We start from the raw sequence: 20514 nt of genomic DNA, 5'->3' as shown, positions 1-20514 counted from the left end.
AGACCTTTGCACTTCCTAGACAAATGCTCTACCTATGTCAAAGGTCCCAGGTTCGAATCCCAGTCCAGCACACAACAATGCTCTGCTGGGAAGTTTCATATTGGCGCTCACACGGCTGCGGGCAGAAAATACATTCTGGGTGCAAAGCCTACTTTTTAAGCAATTAAAGAAATCCTGTGTGTTCACTGAGAAACCTGTGTTTATTGAAACCGCCGGTAACGGAAACATCCCATAAAAACCCGGGTGCCATTGGTAGTTTCAAAGTGGATATTGATAAATTTAGTGGATTCCACGATTTGCGCCAAATGGAAACAGCAATTCATTATGGTGCTTCGTTCATAGGGACTCGAGTTCATTATTAAAGGGACGCGCTGGCATGTGGTCTTGCCACAAAAACCTCCAAATGAACAAAAGGATGCATATGTAGACTGACAAGGGAATAACGCGAAAGCAGCACGTCTGATAGTAGCAGCGCTAAGTAAAGCAGCTGATACTCAGTACTTCTACAGTAGTATGCAACAAATTACATGCGAGATCAAATTTTCAGAACATCATTTACATATAGTAAGTGAAACTTATCTTCAGGCCAAGCCCGACAAAACAGAAGATATAAATGCACAGGAGGGGAAGCTGCATGTGTTATTTGTAGTTATAAATGATAAATGAGTGGTACGCAAAGGGAAAACTTAGTTTCAAAAAATTTAATTGGTGGAATTTTATCTGCAAATGCAAAGGAATGTAATAATTTTTAATATTTCTTAGACATAATACCATCGGAAATTAGTGTCTGAAATTATATACTGCAAACACTGTCCTATTGAATTGTAAAGCAAAATTACAACATAAACAACTGCATTTGTAGTTTCTAAAGCAGGAAGAAAATAAAAAGTCAGGTGAATGTGTCATAAGAACTTGAAAAGTAAATATTTCTGTGAAGTTATTTATTTATTTAGTGTATAACATGACATGCAAAATACAACAAAAAATGGTTCAAATGGCTCTGAGCACTATGGGACTTAACATCTGAGGTCATCAGTCCCATAGAACTTAGAACTACTTAAACCTAAGTAACCTAAGGACATCACACACATCCATGCCTGAGGCAGGATTCGAACCTGCTACTGTAGCGGTTGCGCGGTTTCAGACTGAAGAGCCTAGAACCGCTCGACCACTCCAGCAGGCCAAAATACAACATTAAAGAAAAAAAACAAGCTATAGTTAAAAATGATACATTAAAGTAACGAACAGTTGTCATATGCTAATGTCCATTCTCCTTGTCCATGCTGATGTCCAGTCTCCTAATCCACTCAAGGTTTGATGGTGCAGACATGAAAAAGTCGTTTGGATCACCCAGACAGTTTCTGAAGTTACACTCTACAACAATGTGCCAGATGGTCTGATTCAGTGCTCCACAAGTACAGCTTGGGCTGTACTGCTTATCCCATTTGTCTACACACACATTCTGTGTCCTGTTCTGATGTAATTTACATTCTTCCACTCACGCCATGGGAGTTCAAAGCCCTTGGGTCTCTATAAAGCGCCATTAAGGTATCACGCTTTAGATGGAGCATAATAACTGACCTTTCACGCCATTTGTTGTAAGTAGTGAAATTAGGATCAGCAACCTATTGGTCCAGCTTTATGGGTAGATTTCTGAAAGAAAGTCTGTTTGTTGTCAGCACAGGAATATGTTCATAAACGAGAAATAGGAGGTTATTCATTATTTTTGAATACTTTTTTGATAGGGCTTCTTGTCTCCTTAACAGAGGAGGGGCTATGCATATGAGTGTTGTAAAGCATTATAATGGTGTAGTCTTTCAGCAACCAGAAATGATCCCCATGTTGTGTTGAGCAGAGTATCTATCTTGTTTAGGTGAGGGCTGCACAGCCACACCAGAGCACAATATTTAGCCATAGGAAAGACAATACTGAGTGCATAAGTTTGAAGCATATCTGCTGATACTCCCCAATTAGTAACGCAGAGTTTCTGGATAGGGTTGGTTTGCACTTTTAATCTATAAGAAGTTTTTTTCGAGATACTTCCTGTAAGATAGCGTCCTCTCAAGAATCATTCCAAGATAATTTGTTTGATTCTAGTAGGAAACAATGTATTGTTAATGTTGACCTCCATTTTATAGCCTGTTAACTTCGGTTTTAGGTTGGTTGGATATAACTGTCCACATGGTAAAATATTTGTTTAGTTTCTTGAGATCATTAGTTTAAGTGTTTCCAGTACTTCTGAAATTTTTGTGCTGAACCACAGCTGCTAGATCAACAGCAAATCTAAACTTTATTGCACTGGTTTCAGGTATGTTAGAACTTTAAAAGTTGAAAAGCACAGGTGACAGTACTGACCCCCAAGGTGGACCATTATTTAGTTTCTTTTCTTTGCTTATGAGATTATCCTGGACAATTCATAAGTGCCTATCTGATAGCATGTTATTGAATAGTCGCAGTTTGGTTGGCAGAGGATAACTCTCATTAACTTACATAAGAGTCTTCTTGGCATGCTTCACTGTAAGTGGCAGTCAACTCGACAAAGACCGCAGATGTGTTCAGTTGTTTCTGAACTACAGCTTTGATGAGTGTAATCAGGCTTAGAACCTGATCCATGCAGCTTCTATTTGGCTTGAAATCTGTTTGTTCTACAAGGATGTTTTCCAGAATACTTGTACCTATCCTGCTCAATAGAATCCTCTTCAAAAGTTTGTAGCAACAGCTGAGAAGAAATGCTGTTGGGCGATAACTTTCTACTTCATCCTAAGATTTCTTCAGTTTCAGGAAAACGGTAACATAAGTAATTCTGGAAGCTTCTGGTAGAATCCTGATTTTTAGGATCTATGTAAAAAATTTGATCAGCACTACCCGAGTCCTTTTTCCACAGTGAGTTAGAATGTAATTGTGTATCCCATCAAAAGCAGGTGTCTTGCCTTTCTTTAAATCCTGGAGAGTTGTTTCTACTTCCTGCAGTGAGAAGTCCTGAGAGAACTGTGTATCAGAAGGTGCTACTTGGTGAATGTTACTAATACAGAGACTGGGGGTGATGGGCCTGAGTGGTGGGTGGTGGAACTGAATTGGCAGAGGTCCGTTGGATGGTAGAACACCACCTTGGGCATGGTAGCAGTGAAGTGGTTAGTGGATGCCTGATACTCGCGAGACAAAACGTAACAAAAAGTCATTGTTAAGACACAGCATCTCTGACTATGCTCAGGGTCCCCAGAACATAAACTGCATACAGCCAGTGAGAAGGTGTGGCCATCAGGAGGAGGCTTGGCAGCTTACAACGTCACACAGCTGGTGTCATGATGACTGCAGTGACAGACAAGGAAAATGAGTCCTGCAGCACAATGCAGGCTGAGACAGCCTGGCTGAACAGGACAGAGGGCACCAACACGCACACAATCACGCCATGGACCTAACAGGATGGGATGGTTCACAGCAACAGCATCTGCCCACATGAGCTGATACAAGCACCAAGGAGTTTGCTCAGTCATATGATGGTGGGTGAATGGCTGCACAGCCTCAGGCTCAGATTACAGTTCACCAAGGTATAGTCCGTCAGTAAACTCATGAGCGAGCAGTGCTCTTACATTGATTCTGTTCGTGTGTTTTTAAGCACCAGTGTCAGTCAGTTCAGTTTCTGTATATTATGATATACTTTATTATTCAGAAGTGATTGGTAACCATACTACATTGCAAGAGAATGTACTGAAATAAAGAAGAAGTATTTTCAGAGTAAAGAGCATTCGTTCCAGCTTGTGTTGAAGAGTGGAAACAAAAAGAACTGTTGGATAAAGCTGCCAGTCCCAAAAAAGGTCTGCAATTTATACAAAAGTCAATCTTGCCACAAAGAAGGAAACGCAAAAATAAACTACATTGCCTACTGGAACCGACAAGAAAGAGCGCTAAAAGTTTTGCGAGGGAACGCATCGTTATAGACAGCTGTAAAAAATCGATAGTTCGACAAACGATGGAGGATTTTTAATCTATTAAAAACTAAAAACCTTCCTTGATTGCGAAAAAAGCACCTAGTGTTAAGTGTTAACCCAGGTTTCGGCGTAGATAACTACACCTTCTTCAGAACAACAATAAAACCCACAAGTGCCTAAGAAGACCTTTGTCAGTGATTAAAAGAACACCAACGCTATTTATAAACGAAAAGGAAAACGAAAACACCAACAGAACATATGTACAAAGTCAAAACCACAACTTAACTTAATGGTGTACGCTCTACCTCACACCGGCCTATTCGATGGGCAATGACCTGCCATAAACTGCAAACTACAACATGTTAAAGACATATCCTCAATGACCAACTCCTCCTAAGAAATAGAAAATGTTTTGAAGGTTTCGCGCCTTCACTTTGTTCTTCATACTTGGAAATTTGATGATCTGGGAATTATCACATGCGCTCGCTGATTGGCGAGAATAGTTGGTCAAGCTGTTCATCTTCCTTCTTTTTATCATTTTCCTTTTACGATGAAGGTGATTTTAGCCCGTTGAACACCTCACGTTTTATCCATATATCTTTATTACCGCGACGTCTTTAGATTACGTCCCCTCAGCCCCCCCCCCCCCCCCCCAGTCTAACTACTGGCTTTAGGTATAGTTTTTAAGAGTTCCTCCTGTTGTCATAGGTAGCTTCATATATGAATTTCTTTACTAGCATAAGCAACCGTTTGCGGTTATTTTTAGGTTTCATCTCCTATTTAGCTCGTCTCTTGTTCTATCCATTTCATTTTTTTATATACATTGATCCACAGTTGGGAATATATGGGCTATTTAGCCCCAACCCTTGTGTAAACTTTCTTGTATTCGTATGCGCATGCACATTCAAGTAACTTCCCTTGTCTTGCGCATGTGCATAGATAACGGGTCAGGCTTGTAAGTGAGCGACCGTTTGTAGCTGCAATTGATGGTGGGTCATGGCTCGTCGATCATAGGTCGGTGTCAGGTGGAGCGTACACCATAAAGTTAAGTTGCTGTTTCGACTTTGTACATATGTACTGTTTGTATTTTCCTTTTCCTTTTCGTTTATAAATATATAGCGATGGTGTTCTTTTAATCATTGAGAAAGGTCTTCTTAGGCATTTGTGGGAATTATTGTTGTTCTGAAGAAGGTGTAGTTATCTACGCCGAAGCCTGGGTTAATGCTTAACACTAGGGGCTTTTCTCGCTATTGTGGTGGGTGTTTAGTTTTTAATATATTAACCAACGACTGCTGATGCGCTGCGATGTTGAAGGTTCTTCGATTTTTATTCAGTGAACAAAATTCTGCCGATGTCATGCAAATTGTTTATTCCAATAAAACAATAAATCCATTTTACTTGGCAGAAAGTCGTTTTGCAGAAGACACTGTGTGAAATGGGATTTATCTAGAAGGGAACAGTAAGTAAAAGAAATATCCTGAGAATTGATGTAATTGACTGGTGATACGAACTTGTGATACAAGTAAGGCAACTTAGAGAATATTGAGCAAAAAGAGTTCTGAGTCATTTCGTTTCTGGAGGTTGCATACATTCAGGGCCAACCATTGTATTATAATAATAAATAAAAGATGATGATTTATAATAAAAATGAAAAAATTAAAAGATAGTACAATTGCATTTTCAGTAAATTTCTACATATACGAAATTGTGCTATTCTTAATTCACTTTACCTTGCGTTGCTTTTTTTTTGTTTGTGTTCATCACTATACATCTTTTAATTATATTAGTCGTCTGCTGAAGGCTCATACGCTTCTGTTAATCTTATGAAATAGGAGCATGGACTTCCTCTCCCACATTTCAATTGTAGATGCAGGCAGCCAACTCCAAGGACACCAGTACCTCTCAAGATGAAGGAAATGCCAACTTTGCTCCACTTCACTTCAATAAAAATGCTTAATACTGTTATTAAGTCTTCTCTTATTCAGAATCACATATAATATAAAACACCCGTAGCATGTCATACTTCAAGAAATACATCTTAAGCATCCTTCTACATACGAGAGAGAGTGAAACAGAATCATGTACAAAGAAAAGTCAATAACGTTTTTTTCTTTATTTGTCTGCACCTTACAGCGCATTCATAATTAATGTCTTTGCTGACACGATTGCTTTTTGCTTCTGTTATTATCACTGTTTCATTCATTTTTTAAATAAATTCTAACTTTACCATTTCGGGAGGAGGGGGTCTTTCACCATGCACCTACACAGTTGCCCCCACACTGTACGTTGACATGGTATGGAGCCATACAGTGTTTTTGCTTGTACATATTTATATTCACATTTGCCGATAGGGGTCGATGCCCTTTATTTGTCGGCTTCTCTTTTATTTAACAGAATGAATATGTCAGCTTATCCTACGTATGTTAAAGTTCTGCAAGAAATTGAAAGTTTATATACATAATATGATAGTTCATTATATATTTGAATTTAGCACACTGACTATAATGTTCAGTTTGCTTCGAACCTCACTATGGGTTTTGCACTTGCACACTAGTAGGTTTGGCACCTAAGCACGAGCCGCTATTGGTCAATGTTGCTACCGTCGCACTTATATGCACTCGTTTTCTTAGTGTTAATTTCATATTGAGTATCATACTTTCACTAGAGTATTACATATTAAAGAATTGCCATGGCGTTTGTCTTCATTCTGGGTGAAGTATGTGTGTGCTTATTGTTCAAAATTCGACATTGTGGTAGAAGACCTCCCTGGCATCATTATTACCCGTCATACTCGCATTTTCAGTGGAGAGGACCCTGGCCAACAGCATCCATCGATGAGGAAAGTACTGGCTCGAACAACTATACTTCACTTATCAACGTGCCAGGCGTTGTGAGACACAATACTCAGAGATTAATTCATTGCACACATGTGTTAATGTCACCACACTTCACCATCCACTTTGTTGAAAGACACATATAGCTGTCCAAAACATTGTATAAATTGCTTGTCTTTAAAGTTCACTCCTTTACACAGAGTTTGGTTTTCAATGAAAATTCTTAGAAGTATTGAGTTACAACAATATACACTCCTGGAAATTGAAATAAGAACACCGTGAATTCATTGTCCCAGGAAGGGGAAACTTTATTGACACATTCCTGGGGTCAGATACATCACATGATCACACTGACAGAACCACAGGCACATAGACACAGGCAACAGAGCATGCAAAATGTCGGCACTAGTACAGTGTATATCCACCTTTCGCAGCAATGCAGGCTGCTATTCTCCCATGGAGACGATCGTAGAGATGCTGGATGTAGTCCTGTGGAACGGCTTGCCATGCCATTTCCACCTGGCGCCTCAGTTGGACCAGCGTTCGTGCTGGACGTGCAGACCGCGCGAGACGACGCTTCATCCAGTCCCAAACATGCTCAATGGGGGACAGATCCGGAGAGCTTGCTGGTCAGGGTAGTTGACTTACACCTTCTAGAGCACGTTGGCTGGCACGGGATACATGCGGACGTGCATTGTCCTGTTGGAACAGCAAGTTCCCTTGCCGGTCTAGGAATGGTAGAACGATGGGTTCGATGACGGTTTGGATGTACCGTGCACTATTCAGTGTCCCCTCGACGATCACCAGTGGTGTACGGCCAGTGTAGGAGATCGCTCCCCACACCATGATGCCGGGTGTTGGCCCTGTGTGCCTCGGTCGTATGCAGTCCTGATTGTGGCGCTCACCTGCACGGCGCCAAACACGCATACGACCATCATTGGCACCAAGGCAGAAGCGACTCTCATCGCTGAAGACGACACGTCTCCATTCGTCCCTCCATTCACGCCTGTCACGACACCACTGGAGGCGGGCTGCACGATGTTGGGGCGTGAGCGGAAGACGGCCTAACAGTGTGCAGGACCGTAGCCCAGCTTCATGGAGACGGTTGCGAATGGTCCTCGCCGATACCCCAGAAGCAACAGTGTCCCTAATTTGCCGGGAAGTGGCGGTGCGGTCCCCTACGGCACTGCGTAGGATCCTACGGTCTTGGCGTGCATCCATGCGTCGCTGCGGTCCGGTCCCAGGTCGACGGGCACGTGCACCTTCCGCCGACCACTGGCGACAACATCGATGTACTGTGGAGACCTCACGCCCCACGTGTTGAGCAATTCGGCGGTATGTCCACCCGGCCTCCCGCATGCCCACTATACGCCCTCACTCAAAGTCCGTCAACTGCACATACGGTTCACGTCCACGCTGTCGCGGCATGCTACCAGTGGTAAAGACTGCGATGGAGCTCCGTATGCCACGGCAAACTGGCTGACACTGACGGCGGCGGTGCACAAATGCTGCGCAGCTAGCGCCATTCGACGGCCAACACCGCGGTTCCTGGTGTGTCCGCTGTGCCGTGTGTGTGATCATTGCTTGTACAGCCCTCTCGCAGTGTCCGGAGCAAGTATGGTGGGTCTGACACACCGGTGTCAATGTGTTCTTTTTTCAATTTCCAGGAGTGTATAACATGATAGCTTATACCTATGGCTGACATTCCATCCATCACTTATACTAGGAGCATAAATTTCTTAAGTTTTAAAATATCATGAATTTTTCATTAACTTGGTTCTGTGTGTTTGTTAATTTTAACTTATCTTCATTCATATCACATATACAAATTAATTACATAATGCATTATTATGGTACAAGCATATGATTCATTTGTACTTCATTTTATAGATAGGCTTTTTTCACTTAGTGGTGCTAATTTCTTCCTTAGGTAGAGGAGGGAGAAAAACATTCGAAATATGACTAACACATTATGCATTGGTGGCCTAACTATGCTTGGCGAGGCCTCCTTTGTTTGGGAAGGAAGAAAGGTAATACTCATCTACTGGTTCAAGGATTTATGAGGAAATGTTACTCATACAATCATGGACTAGTTGCCAAAGAACTGTTATTTTATAGAAATGACATGTACTGACTAATCATTCATGTACTATCAAGTTGGTGCTTACTTCACTCACGTGTAGCTTAGTGTTAATTTGAAGGAGTTTCAACCATCATAGACTTATCTTTCTCGAATGCCTGGAAATCTCATTATTTATGCTTTCATGTGATATGATTAAAATTAATTGGTTTTTGTAACATCACATGCTTAAATGTTTATGTGTACTCTGCAGAAAAAAGGTACTGGTAAATGTCACAGAGCTATACTGTGACGATGCATATTTTTATGTTTCATTGCCTTATGACCTTAGTATAAATATCCTTATAACTAAATTGTTTACTCGAAATGCAGCCCCTTTCTTCATTTGATACCTGATACTCTCGACATAATTCTCTTCTTCTGCGCCGTGACGATGCACTGGTCTTTGAAAGAAAAAATAACTTAAAACTAATTGCATTACATCGCTCGGTGGCCACTGATACATTTGGTCATTACATCCGTCTGAATATATCTCCATACTTTGTTTAAATTCATAGACATTCGTTTATTCTTTTACCCTTTATGATCATTTTCCCTGCAAAGAGGATTATTTGGCATTTCCTATGGTATTTTATCATTATTAGCTTACATGTCTCCTATATTTCTTCATAATGCTTCCTTTTGCTTGTGAATTTGCTACATATAGCTTAGTATTTAATTAAATCTCTGTGTTCATATATCAATAGGTTCCTTAGTTCTTGGGCAGTAGATGTAATTGCCTAGTAGCGCCGTTTACTTTGTATTTAAGTTAGGTACTTGTACATATCGCCTTCCTATTTGGTCTGTCACCCATGCGCACTAGTCAATGCCTCCTCTCCTACTACTGATGTCAGTGTGTACTGTTGAGCATGCACAGCTGAGCCATAAGCTAATTTTGTTTATACTTTTGCTTCATGTGAAGTGGTTTATTACTTCTCATTCCTGTTGATTTTTTGCTTGCATGTAAAGATGAAAAGAATAACTTATACCTATACACATTACTTAAACCTAAAATACACTCCAGAAGAAAAAAATTTCACTTAGAGTTATGTACATTGTGTACAATTATCTTGTGATAGAAGGAGAACGCAACCTTGCTTCATCATTATATAAAAGCATTTATATCTTTGTGAGGGTGGAGATCCTTGTCTCTCCCTGTTTTCTCATAGACCAATCTGTATGCTCTAGGATAAGGTGTTTTGGAAATTATATATGGTCCTGAACAGAGTAATTGCCACTTCTTATTCACTTTGCCACTTTTTGTCACTTTAGGGTGCGTCCATAAGAGGACTCGTTGCCCTTCAAAAAATTGTGTAACACGTTTCACTATCTTATTATAAATTTTCTTCCTATAATCAGCCCTGTTTTCGTTTGTAATCACGGCTAGTTTGATTTTGTCTCATAGTGTCATATCTGTAGTGGGTACTTCTGGTATGGGTGACTCCCACACATTCGTTTGTTTTGTCCAGAACATCAATTCGTCACGTGTGAAATCTGTTGAAGAATGTGGAAGGTTATTGACAATTTGCATGGAAAGAGTTATGTATTCTGCCCATCGGGTGTATATGTGAGGGGTGGAGGAGGATATTAGTGTTTAACGTCCCATCGACAACGAGGTCATTAGAGACGGAGCGCAAGCTCGGGTGAGGAAAGGATGGGGAAAGAAATCGGCCGTGCCCTTTCAATGGAACCATCCCGGCATTTGCCTGAAGCGATTTAGGGAAATCACGGAAAACCTAAATCAGGATGGCCGGAGACGGGATTGAACCGTCGTCCTCCCGAATGCGAGTCCAGTGTGCTAACCACCGCGCCACCTCGCTCGGTATGTGAGGGGTGTATATCCTAATAAACCGGTTAAATTCTTTAAAAACTCGTTCTACTGGGCTTGCTTCTGTGTGAAAAAAGCTTCCTAATACAAGTTTTATGCCCTGTGAGGTCATAAATTGTTTCCACATTTGTCCAACGAAATATGAAGCATTATCAGTTAGTAGTACCTTTGGTTTATTTGTTCTTCTCAGTTCTTTTTCTGGTATTTGTGGCCATTGCATTTTTAATGGCATATATTTTGATATGTTTTGAGAAAATATAGTACAGTGCTACAACGCATCTTACTCCTCCTTTACCTCTTCGATATGGACCAACTATGTCCAGGGATACTATATCTAGAGGTTTTTTTTGTGAGGATTGGGTGTAGCTCAGTATATTTTGACACATTGGAATGTTTTGATTTTTGACATGTTGCACAGTTTCTTAATACCTGTAGGATATGCCTTCTCAAATTTGGAAAATAACAAAGTGCTGAAATTTTTGCAGTAGATTTGCCTGCTCCATAATGTGTCTTAAAAGTTCTTCTATATAAGTTTCAGTAATACACACACACCATTGATCAGATTTTTCATGTTTCCTGTGAAACAAAACACCCTTGTACTCCTGATACCATTTGCTTACCTTTCCACCTTCATTGTGCTTAAGATTTTGCGTGACTTTACTCCATCTGCCAACTTATTGTTTTATAATTTTCATTTGCATATAAAACTTGTGCTAGTCAGACTGTTGTGTTGTACCTTGCATTAGTAACGTTTTGATTTCTGCATCTTGCTCTGTTAATTCACTAAATTCCTCTAAACCTTGTGGTAGCCTAGACAAGGCATCTACAATAACATTCTGACTTCCTTTACTATAAATGACCTCGAAATTGAATTCTTGTATATATAGACACCACCTAGCCAATCTACGGTGCAACAGTTCACATGTTGAAAGAAATGACAGTGAATGATGGTCACAGTAAACTTTGGTATTCTCACTGCACAAAAAATATTCAAACTTTTTAAATGCCCATATTTCGGCTAAACTCTCCATTTCTAAAACAGAGTAAGATTTTTCTGCTCCAGATAAATTTCGACTAGCAAAATTGATGACCTGGGGTACTTCTTTACCTTCTTCTTCTCCCATCTGGAACAAGCATGCCGCTAGCCCTGAGATGAGGCATCCTTGGACACATGAGGGTAGTGAAGAGCTTTTGCATTGACTAATGCCTGCTTAATGTTATTAAAGTCCTCCTGACACTTATCAACCCATAACCAAGGCCTATTTTTTCGTAACAAGTTGAGTAATGCATCACTGTTCATCAGTTGCTGTGGTATGTGTGGCGAAATAAATAAAAAAATTAAATTTATTGATTTTCTGAAAAGAGAAAAAATTATGGATATGGAACTGTAAATTTAGAATTTTTGAAAGGCTTTTTTACAGACTGTATTGACTGGCTTGAATGTGGACAAATTCAGTGACGTGTAAAATTTGCCTGTAATATAATTTACCATTCCGATTAATTACATTTTTGAATTCTACGTCATTGTTGATTTATTCAGAGTTCTCACCTTAGATGCAGAATTCGTCCTCCTGCCACAATATTAATTCATTAGTCGTCATCGATGTTCTTCTCTTTGTTGACCATGTGTATCTTCCTGCGTCGGCATCGGTTCACTTCACGAAGACGGTGGAAACCAAGGAATACAATGCTACGTCACTTTAAATAATTATCGTAAAACTTAGATACTTCTCACTATTTTTTATTCACCAGACAATAATATTTGCTCTGCTCGTCGCACAAACCATAAATACTAACAAGATGGCTGCCTTTCCGCACACACCAAAAATTGCATCCATCCCCTACAAGGTAACAATCGAAAGTGTCTCTTAAGTCCTTCGTGGAGTATGAAACAAAAGAGAATCCAATATGAACATTACAGAGATTATATTCTACATCCCTCTCAATTTAATCTTTGGCGCAGCCTTTAAGGTATTGTATGTCTCTGTGTCGGAATGTGTCATTACAACTGCCCCCCTACTGTATACTGTCACTAGAAAATATTATTTGGTTGACAGAATACAGTAGTCGACCTCACAAATGATAGGTTTGGGGGTCTTTTATGTACAAACTTCATTTTTACTGTCTCGTTTTCATGGCACTGTGAATTCTTTGGTATTATTGAGTGTGTGTCAGGTGTTTGGCATTCTTATGCTAATATTTACAAACCTTAATCCTAATACACAAACTTTTGATTTATACTGACAAAACGAAGTTTGTTCAATAAAATATACAATGAATACAACGTTATTTACAAATATTTCCTTCCTCATCAGAGGTGAAAATTAAGTCCTTGTATTGCTTTCTGGGGCGACGTGCTTTGTTCGCTAATCCCAGTGTTGAATATGGGCGGGCGATACGCGCGCCTGATAGTTTGGTCGTCCGTTAGCGGGTGACGTTGGTTGAATGCGCGCGCCAGTGCAGTGAATATACACCGACGTGCGGGTGCCGTCTAGACTTCGGAACCTCAGTATGCGTGTGCTTTTTGTAGTTTCTTCCAGTACTTAGACTGGATACGACGAGGTACATTGGAATATGTGCCCCGAAGAACACACCATACTATGTGCCAGGCGGAGGACGATCCTGTCGATGCAGCTCCAGGTAAGAAGCGTACCATGTCAAACTTGTTTGGCATTGTCTTTTCTTATTGTGACGCCATGGGTCGTTGACGATACAAGCTTCAATTATCGATGTCACTTGTTTAGGCTCGCTGACACTGGCAACGTAGCACTACTTTGCACAATTTTAATTTTTACACACACCACTTTAACCGGGAGTATTGCGATCGAAACTTTCTTTTTCACCACACTTTTTTCTTCGCATTAACCCTTTTCACCTATTGTACCGAGATTAATTCCCCTCAATACTTCTGGTCAATGTACATAAGTATTCACAAATTTGTAAGTCACGGGACTTGGCATGAAATACAAAATACATCACATACAATGAAATAACATATAACACATACAATACATTGTTCACATTAATTACAGGAAAAAAACTATCGACGAAAATTGAAACTTTTTTGTCCACTAATAGTGGCTTCTTCGTCTTGGATTTTACTGACACACACACCTTTTTCCATTAATCTGTTAAAAGAAACAAGTCCTTTGTTTTCATTCTTGAACTCGAGTGTAAGTTAAGATTTACCTTATGTTACGTATTCTTCATACATAACGACATGCATCAGCATGCAGAGAATACACCTGTAGCCGCTCCACTGAAGCTTGGGAAGGGAATTTTCTACCTTCTACTTACGGTAATGCCAACGACTACGTGTTTGCTACGGTTTTTTTACGTACAAAATCTGAAAGTGCACGAGATAATCATTTATGTGCAGCTTAAACCTAATATGTACAGTGTTTTGTGCTTAAGCACGTTCTGGTGTGCTTGTAAATCATCACCCCTAATAAAACTTCCTACATTAACATGGACATATAAACATAAAATCTTGAAGCTCAGGGTGTAACTACTGTTACTGTGTACAGTGTTTCACAATAGCGGCACGCCCTTGAGTGCGTGTATCATCTTCGATTAAAGTGCGCTTATGGGCGTGTTGTGTTATCATGAGAAAAAAAATACAAATATTTTAATGCAAAGGTTCTCACGAAAATCTATGTACACGAATAATCCGACTTTCATAGATTCAGTGCAGCATAAAGTTCTGTATGACGTTTTTGTTCATAATTCATTTTATAGACGATTCATTTGCTTACAGGTCGTCGATCACACTACTTACCTGTTTCTCGTATAGCGACGATATCACTTTCATTCTTTCTGACTGTAAATCGTGATATGTATGAAAGATATAATTTTGAAATGACTTATCATTTCATGTTTCAAGTGTGTAAAGTAAGCCGGCCGAAGTGGCCGTGCGGTTAAAGGCGCTGCAGTCTGGAACCGCAAGACCGCTACGGTCGCAGGTTCGAATCCTGCCTCGGGCATGGATGTTTGTGATGTCCTTAGGTTAGTTAGGTTTAACTAGTTCTAAGTTCTAGGGGACTAATGACCTCAGCAGTTGAGTCCCATAGTGCTCAGAGCCATTTGAACCATTTGAGTAAAGTAATTCATACCTTTCTTCTGCATACATGAGTGAAACATCGCTAATGTTGCACTGTGCATCAGGTTTTTCGTATTTTCTCGTAAACTCGTAGAGTCTCACAGTTTTAATTAAGTTGTTTCTTGACGTTAGGTATGAATGTTTATATGAGGTTGTCTTTAGAGTTTGTTTTTCCTTATACACTTCTGTGTTGTTTAGGTTCCGTACATGTACAGAGCTTCTATTGCCTTTCACATATTCATACATACGTTTATACACACAAAAAATATCTACCACTATAATATACACTTTGCTGGTGGGGCCGTTTTTCGGTACCCTGCACCATTCCCTCAATATTCCAAAATAATTCAAGGTGTGCTGAGCATCGTCCCCTCATACTAATAATACAACTAAATATACAATACTGCCTTACGGTCCATTAATGCGCAATCATTCCATATTTTCCTCCTTTACACTTTGGCTTTCGTGGATGTACTCTCGTGTATAGCTTATATATTCTACAAAGTTGTTTGCTGAGTGCTTTAGGTGTTGCCTAACGTTAATGTGTTTCTCTCTCTATAAAGCCTAGATATTTGTTTTGAGGGCGATTCAGTTCATTACTCACGTTGCATGGATCTGTTTATTATTTTCCTATTTTAAAGCTTGTGTCATTCTCTTCCTTAGTCACAAAAATTCACGCTTTTATCTTGTTTTTCATTCTGAAAATCGCTCGCTACTGTCTAATGTAAATGTATGCGTTATCTCTTTGCTGCTAGCTTTTCCCTATATGTAATTGTGTGTTGTTCTCGTGTACATAGCCTTTCTTCCGGTTATATATCTGCATTATTTATTTTTTTCTGTTGTGCTATTTTCTTTCTCCTTCCATGCAAGCTAAGATTTTACTCAATATAATATAAGATTACAATACCGTCCATGACCAGTATGTACTTGTATGTTCACTTTTATTACGTACTACCAGCTAATAATTAAATTTTCTAAGCTACTGTTTACAAGACTTGAGTACCCTTTTCTTTCTTGTTTTTGAATGACTTTCGTCGTTGTGTCTCATAGTAAGCGTGGTCTCAAAACTGTTAAACGTTCCGCGCATGCGCTCTTATGTACCACGACTGGACTGTAGGAGCGGGGAAAACTCTGCATTGTTGGTGAACATTATTCGTGATAGCCGCCATCGTGTAATATGAGTCACGTGTCGTCTGGACTCGACCGCGCATGCGCCTTCGCGCTTTGTATACACTCAGCTGATCGGACAGTGAAGGGGGAAGATTTCTGTTTTGATATAATCCATTATGGAGTCGAGGTAGCAGTTGTCGTTATACTGGTTATCACTGTTAGCATTCAACCGCGATTCTTATACATATTTTAACAACGCGTTTCAAGAGACAATGCTCTCATCATCAGGTTGTAAAATCTATGTCATGAAGTTAAACGGATTAAAAAGACAAAATACCATCACCAATAGTTGGTAACTCTATGGACTTACCAACTATTGGTGATGGTATTTTGTCTTTTTAATCCGTTTAACTTCATGACATAGATTTTACAACCTGATGATGAGAGCATTGTCTCTTGAAATGCGTTGTTAAAATATGTATAAGAATCGCGGTTGAGTGCTAACAGTGATAACCAGGGAAGATTTCTCCCCGGCTCGCTGCCTACAGCGCGGCCAATGCCCTCGTCTTGCCATGCAGTTATCGCGTGCTCAGCAGCTGAGCGTTGGATTGCAACTTCGACGCGTGGTTTGTTGCTCGTCTCAAGCGAACAAACTCTGACCTTCGCGCTAATTTGTCTATGTTCCTCTCTCTTAAATAACCGAGTTAGACTACAAAAGTACCGTATGTTTTATTTTATAATGTTAAGACTCACAGTAACACATGTTTCATTAGGTGTGGTTAACTATGCGTTTTTAAGCTGGCATATGCCCCCCCCCCCCCAGTTGGTTACTAGTTTCTATGTTTAATTGAAACTTCAGTTATGTTTTCTAGTTTAATGCATGTATTTCACTAACTGACTGTCTTTTTCAATGTACTTCTTAAACTACGAACACCGGACTTAGAGCATTTTTTTTTAGTGTTCGCAAGTTTCTTAGGTTAATGACAACAATTTTACTATGTGATCCAAGGTTGTATAATTTCAATTTTGCTAAAATAACATATAACCTTTAATGAAAAAATTCCTTGATATCCTTGTGGGGGTATAACCCTTTCACCTTGCCCGTTCGTGTGTTACCTAACAGGTAACATCCTGTGTGAGGTTTGTCTATTATAATGAAAGGGCCATCATACAACAACTGGCACTTTTTGTTTAATGCCTTAATTTTAGAGGATTTTGGGTGGGTATGTAATAGTACTTCCTTTCCAATGTTATTCTGTAACCTTTCTTACCTTTTTGTTGAACTGTTTTCTCCTTTTTTCTGCTTGTTCTTCCATCTGTAGTAATGCTTGACGTACCTTTTCGTCTAGTGTTTGTGGCTAATTTAGGTAAAGGTTTAGCCCATTCGTCAAGTTCTGTGCCTTGAAACATTAACTCTGTAAGTGTAAAGCCTGCTGAAGTATGAATTAAATTATTTACAATATGCTGAAATGGGGCTATGTATTCTACCCATTTTGTCTGTTTATTTGGTATATAAGTTCTTTTAAAGCGATTAAATTCTGTAAAATTTCTCTCAATCGGGCTCAATTCTGGGTGAAATTTGAATACCAATATATGTTTTATGTTTTGAGATTCGAGAAATGTTTTCCATTTATTACTAGTGAAGTTTGTTGCATTATCAGTTAATATAATTTTCGGTTTTCCCACTAGTGGTATGTAGTCTTCCATCATGCGTTTCATTATTGATCCTGACAGTACTGCTTTTATAGCATACAATTTTAAGTACTTTGTGAAGACATCATAAAATGTGATCACATATCTAACTCCCCACCTAGCTCATGGATATGGTCCAGCTGCGTCCACGGAAACTAGTTCTTTTGGTCTAGTTGGAATGATAGGGTGTAATACGTCCAAACAAGATCTATTAAGATGTTTAACCTTCTGGTATATTGTACACTTTTCTATTATTTGTTCAATCCTGCGTCAGAGATTCAGGAAGTAACAATACGTTGATATTTCCACTGTACATTTTGATACCCCATAGTGTCCCCATACTCTATGTGTGTGTCTTATCAAATTGTCTATGTGTTCTTCCAGGATGCATACACACCAGGTGTTGGAATGTGGATTGCGCCTGTAGAAAAGAACATCGTTTGACAGTGTGTAATATTGTTCAACGTACTATTGTCATCTGCCTGCAGTTTTTGTACAACTTGTCTCCATCTATTGTCTTCCTTTTGTAGTTTGCTCATGTCTGTACACATCTTTCTGTAATATGGTTGAAATGTGCCATCATGCATCAGAGAAACTCTAAAATCGGAAGTCTGTTCGATCAATTCATTGAACTTGCTCAAGCCTTGTGGCAGCGCTGTAATGCGTCGGCAATTACATTCTGTTCACCCTTGATATAAACTATCTCTAAAGCAAATTCCTGGAGGAATAAACACCAAAGTGCAATCCGTTTGTGCAACAATTTACATGTGAGTAAAAACGATAATGCTTGATGGTCACAAAACACTCATGTATGGCTTCCCCAGAGATAGTATTGGAACTTGCAGAAAGCCCACACTACAGCTAACGCTTCAAGTTCAGTTGCCGAATAGGTTCTTTCACATTCCGTTAACGTTCTACTGGCAAAACTAATTATGTTTACTTTCTGTACTCCAATATCATTTACTAATTGGAACAGACAAGAGCCTAATCCCTGACATGAGGCGTCCGTGCTCAAACAAAAATTGAAGTTCATGTTAGGATGCTTCAAAATGGGTACGTTTATGAGTGCCTGTTTGATTTTTACGAAATCTTCCTCACATTTTTCTGTCCACATCCATGTGTGGTTTTTCCTTAAAAGGTTGAGTAGGGAATCACTATTCAGTAACTGTTTGGGCACGAATTTTCGAAAAACTGACGTGACCCCCAGAAAAGCTTTCAATTGTTTGTGGTGAGGGTAAATATTTTATGGCATTAAGCTGTTTTGGATCTGGTAAAATTCCGCCTGGTGAAATAATGTGGCCTAACAATTTTATTCGATCCTACATCTACATCTACATACATACTCCGAAATCCACCATACGGTGGGTGGCGGAGGGTACCTCATACCACAACTAGCATCTTCTCTCCCTGTTCCACTCCCAAACAGAACGAGGGAAAAATGACTGCCTATGCCTCTTCCGAATTCGGGCTTCTTAAAATTTACTGTGACGTCATATTCTCGGAACTTTTGGAACACCTTGTGTAGCAATTCTACATGCTCTTGCCAGGTTTCCGTGGCTTTTAAGAGATCGTCTGCATACAACGTCACTTTGCTAATTAGTTCTGGACCCAATACTCTGTCTAAAGCCTCTATAAATACCCCAGCACTCACGTTGAGTCCAAATGGCAGTACTTGGAACTGATAGCGTCTGCCAGCATGAATGAATGCAGTATATTTTCTGCTATCACTATGTAGGACTATTTGCCAATGCAAAAGCTTCATGTCACGAATGTTAAATACTTCACTCCATGAAATTTAAGCAATTGCTCATCTAAGTTTTCCGGCCTAGTGTGTATTGGTACTATGATCTTATTAATTTCCCTCGCATCAATTACTAATCTGACTGACCCATCAGGTTTGCTTTGGCGCAGCCTTTAATGTATTGTATGTCTCTGCATCGGAATGTGTCATTACATACGGATTTCCGAAGAAGGGATGCTAGTCCTAAGTAAGCTTTTAGTTGATTTTTATTCCTTGGAGCTGGGCAATCGCATATGGCATCACGTTTTTTCGTATCAGGTAATATACCTTGTTCTGACACAACATTTCCTAAAAATTTGACTTGCTCCTTACCAAAACTAGACTTTTTTTAAATTGGCTGTGACTCTGTAATCTGCAAATTGTTGAAGTACCTGTTCAATAAGCCTGATACATTCTAACCAAGTGGGTGTGGCTACTAGCATGTCGTTTACATAAACAGTGATTTTACTAAGCAGTTCTGGTCCTAAGATCATATCCATTGCAGATATAAACACGCCTGCGATGATGTTCAGTCCAAAAGATAGTACACGGAATTTGTAACTTCTGCTACCAGAAACAAATGCTTGACTTTCTTCGTGGAGCTTTATTTGGCTGTAGGACGCCTTTAGATCGAGGATACTGAAGTGTTTGGTATTGTAAAACTTTAAAAGTTGTTCGTCAAAGTTGTCTGGTCTTATGTGTACTGGTACTAAAGTCTTATTGATACTTCTAGTGTCGAGAACTAATCTTACAGATCCGTCGGGTTTACTTACTGGTAACATAGGTCTACAATGGGGTGAAAATGAAGATTGTATAATTCCCCATTTAATCAAATGATTGGTCTCTTCACTTACTGCCTCTCATTTCGCCCGTGGAATAGGATATGACAATACACAAAATGTTTCATGTGGAAAAACTTCAAATTTATATTCATAATTTCTGATTACTCCAGGTTCCTTACTGAAAACATTTGCATACTTAAATAACAAGTTAGAAAGTTCTTGACGTTGCATATCATTTAATATATGTGATTCACTTAATTTCTGCTCTACTATTTCGTAACTAATATCAGTGTTTGCTTCTTGTTCAGGATCAAATTTGTTTGTGAAATATATAGTTGGAA

The sequence above is a fragment of the Schistocerca nitens genome, chromosome 5 (genome assembly GCF_023898315.1).
Source record: "Schistocerca nitens isolate TAMUIC-IGC-003100 chromosome 5, iqSchNite1.1, whole genome shotgun sequence".
NCBI classification, from domain to species: domain Eukaryota; kingdom Metazoa; phylum Arthropoda; class Insecta; order Orthoptera; family Acrididae; genus Schistocerca; species Schistocerca nitens.
This window is presented reverse-complemented; position numbering follows the sequence as displayed.